This window comes from Sparus aurata, unplaced genomic scaffold (genome assembly GCF_900880675.1).
Source record: "Sparus aurata unplaced genomic scaffold, fSpaAur1.1, whole genome shotgun sequence".
In the NCBI taxonomy this organism is placed as follows: Eukaryota; Metazoa; Chordata; class Actinopteri; order Spariformes; family Sparidae; genus Sparus; species Sparus aurata.
Window position 1 is genome coordinate 953 of NW_022045123.1, and position 15,807 is coordinate 16,759.

General features: G+C 41.0%; 1 pseudogene; it reads left to right on the top strand.

Annotated features, from left to right (window-relative positions):
- Positions 1-220: 220 nt before the first annotated feature.
- Positions 221-15,807, top strand: part of LOC115577857 (cadherin-12-like) — a 71,050-nt pseudogene continuing 55,463 nt past the window's right edge.

A 15,807-nucleotide genomic window follows, 5' to 3' on the forward strand; every position in this document is an offset into this window, starting at 1 on the left:
TACTTGAAAGAGAAACTCCTAATAAATATTAAAACCAACCATTGTCAAGTAAAAATCCAGACTGCAACTACACAGGGCTCCAAGGTTTGATGAGGGCTACTAGCCAAAATGTTAGCCACAAGGCCAGAATCAATTTTTAAAATTGAGATTGGTCAACCATTGGGAAAGCATATCTGATAAGACTGACTACTACATAATGTGCATGTGTTTTTTTTTTCAGGAACCTATGTGACCCAGGTGACTGCAACAGATGCAGATGACCCTACATATGGCAACAGCGCACGTATCGTATACAGCATCCTTCATGGTCAGCCATACTTTTCTGTGGACCCCAAGACAGGTGAACAGACTGAAGTTTTTAAAACACTTCTATGATTTCTGCATAAACCCACAACACACACTTCCTGCTGTCTTCACTGCCTACCAGAAAACATGAAATTCAATTGGTAATGACACAGTGCATGGTTCTGAGAGTGAGCTCAGTCCGTCCGCTGCATGCTAAAGCAAGCACTTAAAGAGTTCAGTCCTTTAACAGACATCTCAACCGACCAGTAATTACTCTGAACATGGAATGTCATGTTTCATTTTCACTCTGAGGAGCAGCATGTCTTACTAACCCAACCTTTTAGTCCTCTGCTGGTGCACAGTATCTTTGGCTGTCCTTGCCTGAATTTTTCAACTTTGTCATGAATCAGTCCCTATCAAAATTCTGTTTAGAGACAGACAGGAGACATTTAAGCATAATTAGTAATATGCTTGCCTATAGGAAGGTTAGATTTACAATCTTCTGCGGCTGTCTGTCTACTAAATAACAAAATGAGGACCCTTTTAAAACCTTTCCTCCTCTAGGGGTCATCCGGGACAGCTCTATCAAACATGGATCGCGAGGGTAAAAGGGGGAGTACCAGGTTCTTCTCCAGGCCAAGGACATGGGAGGTCAGCCTGGGGGGGCTTGCCTCCACCACCACCATCAACATAACCCTCAGTGACGTCAATGACAACCCGCCGCGCTTCGCAAAGAGTAAGAAAGTCTCACTGTGGATGTCTGAATGGTTGATTGATTGATTGGAGGGATGAATAAGTCGTTGATTGGTTTTATTTTTTAAGATGGATGAACGAAAAGGTTCTATTTGATCTTTTTAAATTGCACTTTTCCTGTCCCTGGCCTCTCTCATTCTTCCAGGTATTTTTCCATCTGCGGGTGCCAGAGTCGGCGTCAGTGGCTCAGCTGTGGGTCGGATTCAAGCCCATGATCCGGATGCTGGCAGCAATGCAGAGGTTGGAATATGCCATTGTTCCAGGAGATGAGGGCAACATGTTTGACATCTTCTCTGATGGCAAAAGTCAAGATGGAGTTGGTAGTCTTAAAAAGGTACATTTACTCATAATCACATGCATAGTAGCTGTTTACAGTACATATGGTGGCTTGCGCCAGCTTGTTATGCATGATGAAGGGACGATGGACTAAAACGATTTACATTTAAGGCCAATAGCAAATTTGTTTAAAAAAATAAAGCTGGTATCAAGTATCAGAACTTTAATCGAACCACAGAAAACTGCTTTCAATTATTAATTCAACCAATAGATTTAAGGCTGACAGAATTGGTGCAGAAAATTTCAGCGAAGAAGTGAAGAAATAAATGTTCTCAGTTATTACTTACACTAAGTAAAATTACGTATGTGTATGCATGTTATCATTAAAAACAGATGTTTTGGCTGATTTCCACATTATATTGTTAACATGTAGAAGTCATTGTAACATCTAATCATGGGGACAGTTATGATTGACTTATGTATGTAAACTTGCCACTGTTAAAACAGGGGTTACCCCACATGTGTGTGCTGTCGCACTCGTTGTAGGTCCACTCTGATATACACTCTGACTGGGATTAGGTCACATCTTGCTGATGAAAAAATACACGGTGTCTTGAACAAATGCTGAGTAATTGAAGCTAGATTCATTCATGTAAAGATATAAAACTCTCTCTACCAAATAGCATACATAATCATCAGTCCAAAAAGGGGATTCTGACCAAAAAACAGCTCTGTGCCTTTAAAGTTTCTTTGAAAATTATAATTCCCCCAAATCAGATACATACAAATCTGAATTATCCAATGATAAAATCTTAGGCAGCTCCAAAGGCAAATGTTGCAAACATCAGCATTTTTCTTGTGTTGAACTGTCAGTGATCTCAGAGTGGGAGGAATGTGCTGATTTGGCTATGATCCCAATTATTCTGCCTCTTAACCTTCCACTGAGCCAAGCTATTATACTAGATAATGCAAGAAACAGGCTTTGTTTTGCAGTGTCAGCGAATGGGTTACACTGATGACTTAACATCTGTGGTATATATTGGAAAAATGGGGAAGAGGGAAGAAATAAAGAATGGACAGATGAGGTCCTGCATTTCTTTTTCTTCAAGCACAAACTTGAACTTGTCCCAATTTTAACTCCTCAAAACTTGCAACTGGAAATCAGATCTCTGTAAAGCTCTTTCAAAAGGAGTCATATGAGGACTCCAGAAAATTAAACTCTGTTAAATGCTCCAACTAAAGAGATACCACAGATATACGTTATACCACACTCACACAAACACACAGAAATGCACACTGGAACACGCAGCGCTCATGTCACATCGCATCAAGCAGTTTAACATCAGAGAGCTACAAAGGCTTTTGTTTCAAACCGTCCTCCAAATCAAAACTGACACGACAGCTACTTTCTGAGCACGAAACTTTCCCAGCTTTGCCTCTTCTTTTAGAAATGAGATAAGATATAAATCCATGGCTCTCAGAACTGATTTGACGTCTCTGCTGATTGTTTTAACACAAAGAGGCAGTTGGCGAGCATTAAAAGAAAGCTGACCCACTATTATGAAAGACTGAACCAAAATGTTCTTCAAAGTGGTTTTATACAAACTCCTTTTTTCAAAGCACTGTCAATGCAGAAATTATTATTGTGAAGATGAAAATAGTGATAAAACAGACAGGCATGGTTGGACCACATCAGTTCAATATTCATGTTCAGTGTTTCTGCATCTTTTTTTTACTTGTGAGATTGCTGCCGAAATCTTGGCGTTTTTGATGAAACATCCAATTTGAATGTAAATGCTGAACTGGAACTGCACTCAATGTTAATACCAACAATCCCCTTTAATTCAATCAAATCCAATGCAATATCAAAGTTGATAGCCTTATAACCCAAAATTGGAAATCACCCAATTGTGCTTAACCATAATTTAAGGTCACCAGATCTCTAACAGCCAACGACTAGTACAACATTACAATGCAGATAACATCATAATCTCACTATATTGTGGAAGAATACGGTTGATATGTTATATTAGTTGATTATAACACACTGCGTTTATGGCATGCGCTCTAACCACTCGACCACCTGCGCGCCACAAATGAATAACTTTATTTACTGATTTGGTGAAACTGGATCTCATTTTATGTACACAACGCTTTCTGGTTTTCCTTCTACTTTCCTCCAGGTGCTTTGCCTGAACCCTCTGTGATTTATGTGGCTTCTAGATGAACTTCACTGACATAAAAATCCATGTAGTTCCAAATTAGAAACACACATTTTAATTAGTTATTGTGAGTCTAGTTTAGCACTGGATTTATCACTGTAAGTCAACATGACTATAAATTACTTGTTGTTTCAACTTTGCAATGCAAATTCAAAATATGCATAACTTTAAAATACATTCTGTCCACTTAAACCACCTTAACTATTTTAGTTAAAATGAGTCTCAACATAACGTTTCTAGTTAAGATTATCTAAAAGCATGTATTGTTTCAATCTACAAGTTAGAGTTATAACAAACCACAATTTCCTGATGCAAAAATCTCACATTTATTTTTTTGCTTGAAAGTAGCAACGATAACTTTTCCCAACAGATACATGTCTAAAAGACAATCTATAAATCTCCTACACACAACAGGCAAGTTGTGTGTAGCAAATGTTATCAATCCCCTTTCTTCATTGTATGCATTTGAATGTCTGATTCTATGAATTTTCAACTTGTAACATCCATTCCCATCCCCAAGCAAGTTGACAGATGTTTCACAGTTTTTACCTCAGGAGTTTGCCTGTGTAACTTGGGCAGAGGCTTGGTCTTGTTTGATCTTCATCACCATTCTCTGTAGAAACTCAAAGGAATACTTAATGGCTTGTGGATACTCCAGATTCACACAGTTTAAGTATAATACCTATAAGGAAAGCAAAGCTGAATAGCACATCTTCGAAGTTGTGTAGCATAATGGTCTCCTCAACGACAACTGCCACATTGAAGACCTCACATGTATAGGCATCCTGTTCTGGACCTCTGTAGCCAATCAGTAGGCCAACTTGCATCCCCTTCAAGGCTGAATCCAAGGTCTAACTGTTAGCCTGAAAAAGTACGGGGCTCAAACCCAGGGCCACTGCAGCAAGGACAAAGCCTCTGTACAACAGCCTCTACCAACTGAGCTAATGTGTGCCCCATCAGCTCCACCACTTACATCTTTCTCTTTTTTGAGTTCCCGCTTCTTTCCCGACCTGGTTGCTGCTTTGTACACCTTCAGCAGTCTTGGTACTAGGCCATCAAGTCCATCAAGAAAAGATTTGAGAATGTCTGTGGTAATGATTCTTTTGAACTCTGCCTTAAACTGGAGAGCCACCTGAAAGTGACTTCTGGGATGAGTGGTTGATCTCCAATAATCTATTTCATGTGCTGGGAAAACATAGCTGTCATCAGGTCTACCAGCTGGTGATAAAGGTCTTTTGGCAGCATTTCCACCTCCATCAACTTCTGTGTTTCCTGCACATTTTCAGGATACGTTCTTCAGGTGAATCCTGACAGTAGTGCTGTAGTCTGCGAGTGCTCTGGCTACACTCTCGTTATGATTCCTATCAGGAAACTTACAAATTTTTTTACGTACTGCAAGTGTGTCAATGAAATCAGTATTTGAACCTTTAGGAATCAGGGAGGGATCTAAAAAACATGCAGGTCAAGGGGTACTCCAGGAGAGATTTGGGAAACACTGCCATAGAGCATCAATTCTTCAGGATCAGGGTGACAAGTGTCCTGTCGCAAGACATTAACGTAATGCTGTCAAGGCATTTGGCCATTGTAATCAAGTTGGGCAAAAACAGTTACTTACAGCAGGTTTAATTCGACAAGAATGTCCTGGGAGTGACTAACATCCACCCCTGAAAAAGATATGACACAAGTGGCATGTAGTCATTAAGATCCTCTGGTTTTACAGGCATTCAGCCGGGCATTTCTTCACAAGATGTCAACTCTGCAGATGCTCCACATAGTACGCAGTGAAAGGTTCAATGATGATCAATTCAATTCAATTCAATTAAGCAAATGTGACCACCCAGCACGATGCATATTTCCAAAATACTACCAAAGTCCGGTGGTCCACTTGTACCCCCAACAGAAAGAATCATTCCCTGTGAATACTTTGTTCCATTTGTGGAAGTCTTAGGGGTCAGCCCAACAGTGTCAACATTGCTGAATCTATTTAAGATAGCTTGTCTGACACCACTGTGTAGTAGGGCTGCACGATTCTGGAAAAAATGTGAATCACGATTTTTTTTGCTTAGAATTGAGATCACGATTCTCTGGCACCATTTTTTTCACAAAATGTTTATTGCACTGATGAACTTGAGCAAAAAAAAACAAAAACATGATAGTATGGCAGATACTAATATGCCTCTGCCAAAGCAATGTTTTTTGTTCATTTCAAGTTCTATCATTGGATGAGAAATTATTTTTACACAAAAAAAAAAAAAAAATAGTCTCCCAAGATGAGAGGGCATCCTTTTATACCTCGTGTTGTACAGTGTTTATTGGGGCCGTATCTTAAGTTAGGTAATATGTGATAGCTGCTGTGATCGGCTTTCTAAAACGGAGGCATAATTTTCTTCCTTTTCCAAAAGCCGCCTCAGAGGTAGAGGTAAACATGTGACGTGACGTGAAGCCCGACGTTGGGCTGTGAGCAGTTGACAACGAATTTGTCTTCAAAATAAGAGCTTTACATTACACCCCATTGGAGTTTAGAGCTGGGTTCTTAGCGGGGGGCTTTTAATTTGAAAGTAGCGACCGTTCCTAGATTGTGGCTACAACAACAAGCTAACACAACCATACAGCTAGAGATCCAGGAGACGCTAGCATCTCCTGATCTCAGCGGCTGTCCAGTTGCTCATCTAGCAGGCGAGGCGGAAATAAGTGTACCCTCCGAGGCGGGAAATCGGCGGACCAAAACAGACCCCCAGTTTGCCGCCCTCTGTCTAAAACCACGGACCTAGCCGCCAAAAGGACGGGCAGATTGGCGGCTTGCTGCCCCGTCTAAAAACGGCTTCTCACTCACTCCTCCCATACACTTAACTGCGGGCGGGCTTCCGCCACTGAATCACGTGTTGTAAAGACGCTTTACCACAGGTTGAGGGCGGAGGCAGCGGCAGTGCTGCGTTTGGGGGCGCTTCAAAAAATCTGGGAGGAAAATAGGAGCATTTGTTTGTGATTCAGCTCGAGATATAAAATGCTTCAGAATCGCTGTGTGTAGATATGAGATCACGTGTATGTGTGAATCGAGATCGCGATTTTTTAACTATTTTTTGTGCAGCCCTACTGTGTAGGACTTCCCAGGCAGACATTAGATGCCTTTGCAGCCTTGTCATCATCATCCAGGTCATCCTGTTCATTATTTACAGAGGCTTGACTGTGACAATTAACAACAAGCTCAGGTTTTAAATCGGGAAATGTAGAGGCAGTGCCGCTGTTTGTTTTTGCCAGTTTAACTTTTTATTTCCAAACATATAACTCCACTTTGTAAACACAGTACAGCCAATACATACACACAAGTATTGGGATTTGCAAAATCTTCATAGAAATGAAATATTCCTCCATAAATACAAACTTAAAAGCAGAAGTATACAAGTGAGCAATCTCCTTCAATAAGCAAAGATTTAAAAGCAGAAAAGTCACACAATTTTACTTTACTTTGTAAACACACTATGTAGAACAGCTAAAACACACGCATTCAAATAAAATAAACCAAAGATTTTCACAAATCAATAAAATCAAATAAGAAAAGCGAAATAAATGTTCCAGATAACTCACAATAGCAGCATCGAAGTATAATACTTTAGAGCAATACAAAAAGAAAGTAAAATCTTCACAGCTTTGCTGACTTTGTAAACATATTATGTAGAATAGCCAACACACACTACACATTTGAAAGTGCAAACTTTTCTTCAGTAAACAGAATTGTATCAAAATAAACCAGACAAATTCAATGCTACTTTGAATAATTTACATTAAATAATCATCAATAAGTACAAACAAGAATAGTCAATCTTCTTAAATAAAACAAAGATTTAGAGGAAGAAAAGTCACAACTTTACTTACTTTGTAAACACAGTAGGCTATGTAGAACAGCTAAAACACACATTCAAGTACAGTGCAAAATTTTCTTAGACCAAATGTTATCAAAATAAACCAAAGACATAATTTTTTAGAGAGCCGTAATGCTATTCTGTATGGATCAAGCGTTTCCACCAGTTTTGGGAGGCTCTATAGAGGCTCACATATGCATTTCCTCACTACAAAATCACTAATTAGGTCATCATATGACAGCTTCTGAGACACTTCACCATTGATGCTAATGACAGCAAGACCACTTAGACGTTCCTGCCCCATTGTTGAACGTAAGAATGTTTTAATGAGCTTTAGTTTGGAAAAACTTAGCTCAGCAGAGGCAACTGTAACAGGGAGGGTTAATGCAATTCAAAGAGCAACCCAGAGATTTGGATACACCTCTTGAAGGCGATTCTCATGGAGAAATGTGAGCAACTCCAAGGAGGTTGTCTGTGGTGACAGTTGAGGAAGGTTGGTGATTTCCTGAACCATCTCAGTCCTTTTCTCCTTGAGCTCTGGCTCTATGTTCATGGCCTTGCAAAGGTCCTTGGCAGTTGACACTTCCTCATGTATCTGGAGAGGGAGGTTTTGGCATTGTCAATTTGAGCAATGTCGAGCTGCATTGAACTAGTCTGCAGAAGCTTGTTTGCTTGGTTAATGGTCGTAAGAATTTCACACCAGACAACAGAACAGATCAGAAATCTAAAAGAGGCCACCTCTTCCGCCAGGGCTTGAGCGTCTATTTTTGCGACTGAATCATCGACGGTTTCCCTAGCTTCAGTGAGCGCATTTCTGATTTCTTTAATTTGACTTCTGGCAGCTGTGACACTCTTAAGCCTGCTCTTCCACCTCACAGCACTCCATGATTTCACAGTCAGGTTGACGTGTTTTGTCAAGATGCTCCATCGTTGTGTAGCTCCTGAGAAGAAACAAAATAGCTTCTGCAAATAACCAAAAAAGCCAGTGGCATCCCTGGACGACTTGGCAGCTTCAGCTATGACAAGAGTCATCGAATGAGCTGCGCACGGAACACACAATGGCCTCGAATTAAATTGTAGCAGTCGGGCCTGAACTCCTTACTTTTTCCCCTTCATGTTTGCTCCATTGTCATAGGCCTGTCTGCGGCAATTATCAAACAGAATGTCAAGTTCCTTCAACACTGTCTTGACGGACAGCGGACAGGTTCAGGCCAGTTGTTTCAACCACCTCCACATAGCTAAGGATGTACTCCTTGATATTTGGCTTTGGCACCAAATCAACAATGCACACGATGAGGGACATTTGTTCCTTGTGGCTAAAATCAGGTGTACAGTCAAGAATGATGGAGAAATATTTCGCTTCTTGAAGCAGTGTCTGGATTGTTTGTAATGTTTTGGTGGAGATGATCTGGATCATAGTGATGGGAACGGCAGTTCTTTTTACTGTACTGAATCTCTAGAATCCGTTCATTAAAATGATTTGTTCAAAAGATTCGTTCAACGAATCGTTCAGTGCTCTCCATCTCCCTGAACTGATAAGCAGCCAAACGATCCGTCACTCAGTTCATTAATCAGCCCTGAGGTTCACGTTCACTTACTGAGGGACGGTGCGTTCACGGACTATAGTACACAATCATTCGTCCTCTGTGCACAGTAAAATCACATGATGCTACACGGATGTTAGCAACACAGCGCTAATTTTAGCAGTACGGTTACTGAACGTGAATCAACTCCTCTGCCCTGAGTGAGTGAGTGAGTGAAACAGCGCCACTTTCAGCACAGTACGTGAACGAGACTCATGTCCTCAGCGACAGTTCTCTGTGTGCAGTAGGTTTGTGAATCATGAACGGATCACAGCGCGAACATGAATCACGTCCTCACAGTTCTCTGTGTGCAGGCGAGTGAGTGACAGTCAGATTTTATAGATGTGTATTAATGTAAGGGTACTATATGCACTATTTTATATCATGTATTCCCTTGTGAAGACCGAACACTATGTGCATGCATTTCCACTCCTGGCCGGCATGCTCGCGGCTGAGCTCAACTGAACTGAGAAAGGAACGAATCAGTTCATGAAGTGATTCCGTTCAGTTCGTCCAGTCAAAAGATTTGTTCGTTCGAACGACATGTTCAAGACCGACACAACACTACTGGATCAGTTCATCTTGTGTCTGCTGTCCAAGATGTGTTCGGGAGCTCTCCCTTTATTACATATTTATCAACTATTTGATAAATCTAATCTAATCTAATATAAAAGCATAATAGAATGAGTTGCAATAGTGCACACAATTCAACAATAATGTTTGCTTGATATCATTCATAATGTCATTTTTTATTTATATCAAACATTTCTAAATCTTAAACATTATTTTACCATTTAATTGAATACAACTTAAATATGGTTACGAGAGCATTTTGTCTACTACAAAATGTTCTTCAATTTCACTGGCAGATGTTGTCCATGCCTTTTGTAGCTTTTGTCACATTCAGCTGTAACTAAGCTAGCTGTAGCAGTAACACTAAAGTCTGAGTTCTTCAGACTTCACATCAGGGGCGGTTCTAGGGGGGGGCCAACAGGGGCCAGTGCCCCCGTAACTCTGAGTCTGGACACCCCTGTGGCCCCCCTGACAGGGAGTTTGCATTAATTATACAATGACAGATTTCTTGCAATGATTTTGTTCTGAAGGGAAAGGCAGACATAAAGTGTCTCAGCAGTTTACTACCCAATCAAAATTGTTGAAATTGTAAACACTGCTTTGTCTGAATGAGGGATTTATATTTTTTTCCGGATTGTATGTGCCCCCTAACAAAAAAGCCGGCCCCAACCTGGCCCCCTATTAAAACTGGTCTAGAACCGCCACTGCTTCACATTATCAAGAGGGGGACAGCCTTCAGATCCAACACCCCTCCATTGCGACACCCCTACATTCCGAAACCCCCCACTCCGACACACCGCTGTTCCGACCCTCCCCCCAAAACACAGCTGTTCCGAAATTAAACACTGCTATCCGTGGTGCTGAAATCCCCACTTCCAGCCGCACTCGCACATTTCTGAAGTGGGTTAAGGTAAGGGTTAGTTCGGAGGGGGGGGTTGGGTTTCGGAATGGAGGTGTTTCCCCAATAGCCTTTTCGGAATAGCGGGGTCTTTGAAAAAAGAGGGAAACCCCGCCATTACGATTAATTGAAGTCTATGTTCGGAACAGCGGGGTTTCGGAAAGGCAGGGTGTAACCTATCAATAGCCATTGTCTGTCCCACTGCACATCCGACACCTCACCTAATTTGTGTGAGACTGTAGCCTACATTCTGCTGAATTCCACATGAATGACAATCTTAAAGATGGTCGTGGACTTATTATGCATTGCAAACACCAAAATATGTGTTCTCAAATAATACTATGCTAGGTACACTTTGCTAAATGTCTGGCTAAAGCCTATTAACTGATGCTACACGTTAATAAATGGTCTGAAGCAAGAGGAATTGTTAGCCTACCTTGTGCACTGACTGCTAACTGTTACTGAGAAAGTACTGACCACCACCACGTCAAAATAAACCATAAACTACTGCTCAATATCTGAAGTAAAGTAACAGCTAGCTGGTGTCAGTTACTTGTAAAATGCATAGGTAATGTTAACAGTAAAATCTCAATTTAGCTTGCACCAAAGTTAATGTTACAACATATGAGAGTTTGCTAACATTAGCAATAACGTCAGCTAGTTTGAGGTGTATGCTGAGCTAACCATCACATTAGCAACACATTTCCTGTATTTAAGGATGATTAAACATGGACTTGCACAGGAATCATCTCACAGTTTCTTCTTCTTTCTTTTCTCTGCTCCTGACCCCTGCTGTCTTTTCGGGGCCATTTCCAGAAAAGTTGACAGCCTGCTGTCAAACTCAGTCAGGCGCAATCCTTCAGACCACTGAGATGGGCAGCGCACCCACCTCGAGCTGGGAAGTTGAGTGTGTATGTTTGGGGGGGCACCATCATTTCTATCTTGAGAAATTAAACATATCTCTTGTTCTGCCTGTTTTGTGATATACATGCCTAAAAAGTGCCTAATATTTCTATACAGAAATAATATTGGCATTATTATGACGATGATGATTTTTCATTAGGCTATTTTTGGCGCCCTCTCACCACGTGGTGCGCTACGCACAGGGCGTGATGCGCGTGGTGGGAGCAGCGGCGCTGCATAGAGGGTTGCAGTAGACTGATAATACTGACATTAATGAGCAGTAAAAATAGAAAATGCCTTAGATTTACCTCCCAAAAAAGGGCAGTACACAGTCTCTTTATTTCTCAAATGTCTCTTTACGTTAAGAAAATATTGTTTGATGTTGCTTGGTGCTGAAAAAGTAGAAACATTATAGCTAAGTTTAGCATGCCGTCAAATCTATGCTGACGTGATTGGCTAAAATGGAAGGAGCTATCTGACTGACTTCAGAATTTTTGTTTTTTTTGTTAGTTTTTTTGTTTGTTTTGCTGCTGGGTTCACAATCATGTATGTTTACTGCCATCAAGTAACTAGCTGGGTGCTGTTCTCCAATGGACAAAGCCAGCACATTACATTTACAGAGTCTGACATAGCAATATGTACAACTTACACTCTGAATTTCATTTGGCCCCTGAAATTTACATTTCATTGAGGTGACTTAAACACTGAAGTTGTAATACTGAAAACTCATAAAATTCAATTGAAATTCCATAAATTGTCATATCAAGTTGAAGTTAAAGTCCGTGTAAAGCAGAAATAAATTTGTGTTATGAGTTTGTCACACCACAGAAACATGTGTCATTGACCACTGAGCCAAACTTGAAAGATTAAAAAAATTGCCAAGTATATAAAATTAGGTCTCAAAATCATGGAAAAACAAGCACTTCTCTCTGCTGTGAAACACTGGGGGCGTGTCAGTCAGAGGCGCTGGAACCACGCCCACGCAGGTGAGGGGAGCCTCCTCCGTGTACTGTACAAGGACCTAACCTACAGTAACAATGGAAGCTAGCAGCATCATCGGAGGACCCAGCCCGACCTATTTGAGCCATCAGAGCCAGAAACTGACTCTGAGTCAGACACTGATAGTGTTCAGCCTCGTTCCTCACAGTCCATGTTTTACATTACACATAAACGTAAAACCCCAGTTTAGATCTGGCCCAAAAAAATCAAGCCCCACCGGAGCCCAGCCAAGCCCGTACACGTTGTGTCTGAACCCAACATTTTTTTAATACGTAGGCTGTTATAATGGACGTTCAAGCTCCATGTTGCACTTACAATCAGTGATGCCGGTAATGCGTTACTCTAATCTGACCACTTTTTTCAGTGAGGAGTAATCTAAGGCGGTAATATTTCCAAACCACTAATTAGATTCAAATCACTGTGCGTTACTATTATTACTGTCATTTTCCTTAGTAAAAATATATATTTTTGCTTTCTTCTTGCGTATCGGGGAGTGACGTCACGTGCACGAGAAGTCACGTTTTCTGCACGAGGACACTCACTCATGTGTAAAACCACGCAGCGGCACAAACAACATGGAGGGAGGAGAGGGATGCGCTTATTGTTGCTGGAAATACAGTCATTATTTTGAGTTATTACGAAACACACACACACACACACAAAAGCTTGATCAAGGGTCGGCCCGGGCAGAGAATCTAAAGTCTGGCCGGTGGCGGGGATGAGAGCACCTGTTGTCGGCGGGAAGGTCGCAGGCCTGTGGGCACATAATGCTGGCAGCGGAGATGAGAGCATGCGCTGTCGGCGGGACTGGAGAGCCTGCCCCCGCTGCTGAAAAAAATCCTAGAGGAAACACTGAACTTTACCAGGTGAAAGTTGCTGTAACTATTGGGGGTAAAGTGGACACTGCAGAGACGGGTGTTGGTGGTGATTTTTAACTCTCCACAGTAGCTCCTTTTGACAAAATCGATCCACCGTTTCCTTACGTTGTCGTCCTTAGGAACCTTAAATAAGCTAACAGAGCCGTTTCCCTGCACACTGTGGCATCCAGGAAAGATGCAGGAGCGATGTGGAGGAGACATGACTGTTTAGCTGACTGGTTGACTGGTTAGCTAGCTGCAAACTATTCTAAGAGATGCTATCCAAGACTCGAGAGCGAGCGGAAAAACCTCCGAAGCTAATGCACTGAATGTATTTATACCACTTCCGCAGCAGGGCCGGGTTTATGCAAATAACGCAGCCATGCCATTATGTTGAATGGCATTTTACATGTTTTAAGGAAATACATTTATGACCTTTTTAATGTGTTTAGAAGAAAATGGCTGAATTTGCTTTACACGGACTTTAATGAAAGAAAGAAGTCACTATGACTTATTGATCAAACTGTTTGTTACAGTAGTAACCACCAATAGCGGCCACCATGTACCAGGTTCCAAGGCTGAACACATTCACATTAACCGTTTTTTACAGGAAACAAGAAAAAAATCCTGGATCAGTCCCTTAATCCTAATTCTCACCAAAAGGTTATAGGGTTCGATTTCGCGTAATCCTGCTGACAAACTGAATGGTAATGAAAAAAAGTGAAAAATATATATTCTGTCAGTTAATGCATAGTTTTTTAAAATAGTTAGACATTGCTAGTAGACACCTATACAGTATATAGACAAGAATGTGAATACATTGCTACAATTAAATCTGAAAGATTTGTTTTAGCTATGATATCGTGATGTGATAATTTTTAGTATAGTGTTGAAAAAAAACTTCAACCTGACTAAGAATCCTTAGTAATTTGGAAAATGATTATAATAATTTTTCAAATGTGGAAGGTATAATAGGAAGTACATACCACATCTGATTGATTCCATACAACAGGTACCTGTTCCTGCAGGAGGTCTTTGTGCTGTTGTGTCATATCGAGAGGTTTAGCCAGAAAAGGATATTTGAATGGCAATAAACAAAAATGTTAGCCACAGCGTACAGGTAGACACAGGTCTTTGAGGAGATACCTGACGCATTTCTTTCCCCAGGAGACATTACAGAAAAGAGAATGACAGTTCATGAGAATAAGGACATTAAGCTTTTTCATGTGCACTGAACTTCTGAGGAACTTGTCATTTCTAAGTTGATTCAGTGTTTAAAAGGAAGCCTTAGTCACTGTTGAAAGTGATTCAGTAAGCGGTGAGACTGCTCAAGTTCAAATGCTAGATTTCTGATTAATCGCACAGTATACAACAAAATTTCACTGCAGTGTAAGAACAGTAATAAGGTGAATCACACTTGATCAAGAATAAAACTCAGCAGCATAGTATTGCACTTAACCAGATATATCACACCGGATATATAATAAATATAAAATATTGCACAGGGAAGCAACACAAGTTTTTTAAAGTCTGGAGGTACAGGTTTTAATAGAACTGTTGCACCTCCAGAGGACAGCAGAGTGAAGAGATGATTTTCTGGTTGAGATGAGTCCTTGATTATGTTAGGGGCCCGGCCAGACATCAGGTTCTCTCTGTGTGAAGGTAATTGTGTGCTGATGATTTGTTGTGCTGACAGTCTGAAGTGCTTTTTCGGGGGAAAGACTTGATCTGGGAATACATGTAAGCATTAATCGCTGATGTTTGGACAAGTCTACATTAATAATTGTCCCTTCGTTTAACTAAATTCTAAATCATAAAGTCATGAAAATGCACAGAACAGACTGTTAGGCTGCAGGATGAATTTCATTTTTCATATATGTGTTTAACATAGTCTCTTAAGAGTTAAAGGATTAACCCCACATATTCAGGATACATCAGACTGCTTTTCATGCTGAAAACTTGACAGAGTGGCCACACACTAATAATAATAATAATAATAATAATACATTTTATTTGTTTGATGGCGCCATTCAAGTCACCCTAGGTCACCTTACATAGGATAAAAGCATAAAATCACAGAATAACATCACAGAATATTAAAAACAAACACTGACATAAAAAGAAAAAGAAAAAGAAAAGAAAAGAAAAGTGTAGTGCACAGTGACCAGTCAGAGTGAGTATGCCAGTTTGAACAGGTGGGTTTTGAGTTTGGATTTGAATGGTGCGATGGAGTCTGACTGTCTTATGGGTGGGAGGAGAGAGTTCCATAGTCTGGGTGCCGAGCAGCTGAAGGCTCGGGCACCCATGGTACTGAGGCGTGGTGTGGGGATGGTTGGCAGTCCAGCAGAGGTTGAGCGGAGGGTGCGAGAGGGGCTGTATTCGTGGAGGGGGTTGCAGAGGTAGGTGGGGGCTAGATGGTGGAGAGCTTTATATGTGAGGAGGAGGTTTTTGTAGTGGATGTGGTATTGTACCGGGAGCCAGTGAAGTTGGATGAGAATAGGGGTGATGTGGTCAGATGATTTGGTGCGGGTGATAATCCGGGCAGCTGAGTTCTGGATGATTTACAGTCTGTTGATGAGTTTGGTGGGGAGTCCGGTG